Genomic DNA, 3,872 nt, shown 5'->3' with positions numbered 1-3,872 from the left:
GCAGTTTACAGAATTTTGAAATGCAGTGTGTACAAAATCAGAGTATTTGTATGCTGGAAATAGTTCTATGTTCATTCATGAATTCAGTACCCTGTTTGTATATTAGTTAGAACTTGTCGGCCTTTTTATTTTGGATGACACAACTAAATACCAGTTGATACTGGTTCATTACCAAGCTGGTATTTCATGATTAAATTATTTTTGTTTCCTAAAAGTTTTAGCAAAACCAGACAAATTCATTCTTTTTCATGGATTGAAAAGATCAGGGAAGTTTTGGCAGGTCGTGCTATGAAATGTGTTTTGGGTTTTTTTTTGGATGTGTTATTTAATTTTGATCATAGAGTCAGAATCCAATTTAATCACTTTATTTTCTTCTTCCTACTATTCTGTAAATTTCTATAGTATCTAAAAACTGAAAGTGACAAGTATTGCTCATTAACATTAGTGTGTGTGTGTGTGTGTGTGTGTGTGTGTGTGTGTGTCTGTACTGGGGCTTGAACTCAGGGCCTCGAACTCTTGTTTGGCCTTTTCCCATTCAAGGATGGCATTCTACCAGTTGAGCCACACCTCTACTTCTTGCTAGTTAGAGATAAGAGTCTCGCAAACTTTTCTTCTTTGGCTGCCTTCAAATTCCAATCCTTAGGTCTCAGCTTCCTGAGTAACTAGGATATCCTACCAACAACCAGCTTTTTTTTTTTTAACAATAAGAGAGCTAATTATTAGGGCTGGGAATGTGGCTCAGTGGTAGAGTGCTTGCCTAGCATGCATGAGGCCCTGGGTTCAATTCCTCAGTACCACAGAAAAAGCCAGAAGTGGCGCTGTGGCTCAAGTGGTAGCGTGCTAGCCTTGAGCAAAAAGAAGTTCAGGGACAGTGCCCAGGCCCTGAATGTAAGCCCCAGGACTGGAGAGAGAGAGAGAAAGAGTGCTAATTATTGAATAAATACTAGAGTCTACTCTTTGTATCAGTAGTAGGAGCTTTTTAACACTTAATTTGAACTGCTGATTTGCATATCCTAGTTTGGTACTGGAGCTTTATCTATTACATGTCGCGTATACTATATGTTGGTGGGAAGGTTTTAGAGAAATATGTGTATATTTACATACACATATACACACGTGAAGAGTTTTTTTAATATTCACTATATTAATTTTTGCCTGTCTCCTTCCAAATCCTTGTAGCCAAACATTGGCTAGAACATGTCATGTTGGCACTATTCTATCTGTAGATTACACTTGCTAGTTTAGCTCTATAGTGAAATTTAAGTAATATAGGATATGCCCCCAGACATTAATGTTCAACCCACTTCTACATTTTACCCATAGCTGCCTTTAAACTGGCCATGTCTGTTTCAGGTTTTTGGTATTTGGGAATAGCTAAAACTTGAGCCTTTTCTTTCCCCTAAATTTTTAGCAGTATCCCAATCCTGCCACTCACAGCTGAATTCAGAAATCTGCTCCCTCTACCTTCCACTGTTTGTGCCAGTGAGCAAGACTACTGTGTAACAAAAACTGTCACTTCATCTCCACTCCAACTCCTCCTTATACCATTGATCAAAATATGCATAGTAAGAGTGTGTCCATGAGTTTAGAATAGGTATTTTTTTAATGAAAAGATCAACAGGTGGATATGTGAAATATATTCTTCTACAAGAGATTTTCTTTCCCTTTTATATTTTGATGATTGTTTTCTTATTTGAAGATCATGGTATGTTCTTGCTCTTTTATGAGAGTATTTAAATTGTGCTGACTTCTTTTTGTTTTTCACCATTATATTCACCAAACGATCTAATTTACATGGAATCTGGCACTTCAGGGTGTGCTTTTTCTCACAAAGTATATTTAATAAAAAAATGCTGTGTAAGTAGAAATGTGTCAGTATTTATTTCAATGAAGGAAAAATACACAGCCTGCCTTCCCAGGCATGGTGAGATGTACATGTAATCTAGACAGGAAGGAGGAAGCAGCCAGGAATCTGGAGTTCTAGACCAGTCTGGGAAAAAGTTAAGATCATCTTATCTCAGAAACAAAATGCAAACAAAAGGCCTGGAGACATGGATCCAAGTGGTAAAGTGTCACCCTCTGGGTTTCAATCCCCAATTCTACAGAAACCAATGAATAAAAGACCAAAACAAAACATAAGGAACAATTAAAAGGTATACAAGAGTATTCCTTTGGAGGTGAGGATATTTCTTTTGTTCTTCTATAGGAAGGATTTTATTAGAGACCAACTGCTTTATTACACGTTGAAACACCTTGAGTCTACCAACTCATGAACATTACTTTTATTCTCTACTACCACACTATGTTAAACACTGGAGACTCAGCCAAAAAAAAAAAAAAATCAGATAAAGTCTCTTGACCCATGTGGGAACGAGGGGAGGCGAACTCTGGTCCTTGGGGAAGGTCTCTGAAAGCAAGCTTTATGCTTGGACTGAGCATTCGTTCATTCAGCAGGAAGGAGCGAAGGGAGGGCCTGGCTTGCAGAGGCGGGGGGCTGGGGACGGGAATAGGGTCTCACCTGCTTGGGGGACCACAGCCAAGTCTGGAATTACTCCTTTTAGCACCTGTGATGGACAGCAGGGGGTGGCTACTTCGGAACCATGCCCCCCTTCTGTTTGCTACCGGCCTCCCCTGTCTGCATCGTCGTTGAGTTCTGTGGACATCTCGTGGGTGAGGTCACCATGCCCAGATTGATGCTGAAGCAGGTTTCCTGGACAGGCAAGAGAAGACATGCTGCATCTGAGGGTGTGTGTGTGTGTGTGTGTGTGTGTGTGTGTGCATGCGCGCAAGACATGCTGCATCTGAGGGTGTGTGTGTGTGTGCATGCGCGCTGGTCCCGGGCCTTGAACTCAGGGCCTGGGCACTGTCTGCTCAAGGGTGGTGCTCTATCACTTGAGCCATAGCGCCACTTTGGGCTTCCTGGACGTGCCTGCCCCGGCTGGGTTCGAACCCTGTTCCTCAGGCCTCAGGCTCCTGGGTAGCTAGGATATCCGTATCTATCTGTTCCTCAGAAATGCGGGTACCTCCCGCCCCACACATGGCGGGGTGCGGGGGGGCAGGGTACCAGGGACCCCGAAGTAACGCGGACAGCTCCCCGAGGGCTTTCGTGGAGGCTCACGTGCGCGCATGGCAGGTTCACCTCGCGTGCGGCGCCAAGTCTATAATCTAGGCGTGGAGGAGAGCTGGGGTCCCCCGGGAGGGTCACCTGTGCCTCGGCTGGCCGCGCCGGGAAACTGAGGCGAGTTTGATCGCTGGAGCTGTCCCCCAAGCCTTCCCGACTATCTCGGCCTCCGCCAAGCCACGCCCACCGGAGCCCGTTCGCTCCACACGCCCCGCCCACAGGCCCCTGAGTTCTCCAGGATCCGTCCCCTTTCAGAGTGCGTCCACTCCGCAGATTTGAGCCCTCTTCAGGCCCCGCCCATCACAGCGCATCCACTCCCGACCTAATGTCTCCAGGCCCCGCCCCATCCATTCCTGCCCACCAGAGCGCATCCAATCCAGCTATTAGCACTCCCAGGCCCCGCCCACCCCAGGCCGATTCTCCCGCTCGCCCCGCCCACCAGAGCGCACCCACTCCACAGGCCCCCCAATCGCTCTCTAGGCCCCGCCCACTAGAGCGATTCATCCATTCCACACGCCCCGCAGCCCTCTCCAGACTCCGCCCCCGAAGCCAGCCCCGGGCACACGCCCCGCCCCGTAGCCACGCCCCCTCCGCAGGCCCGCCCCGTCGGCGTCGCTCGCGCGCGCGGGGATGAGGATGACGTGAGGGAGCGAGTCGCGAACATCCATCCTGTCAGGGCGCCGCGGGGCCGGCGGTTCCCACAGCCCCCGGAGCCGGCCGTGAGGGAGGAGAAGCGGCCCGCGGAGCTCCT

This window comes from Dipodomys ordii, unplaced genomic scaffold (assembly GCF_000151885.1).
Source record: "Dipodomys ordii isolate 6190 unplaced genomic scaffold, Dord_2.0 Scaffold124, whole genome shotgun sequence".
Taxonomy (NCBI): domain Eukaryota; kingdom Metazoa; phylum Chordata; class Mammalia; order Rodentia; family Heteromyidae; genus Dipodomys; species Dipodomys ordii.
Note: the sequence above shows the minus strand (reverse complement) of the source record.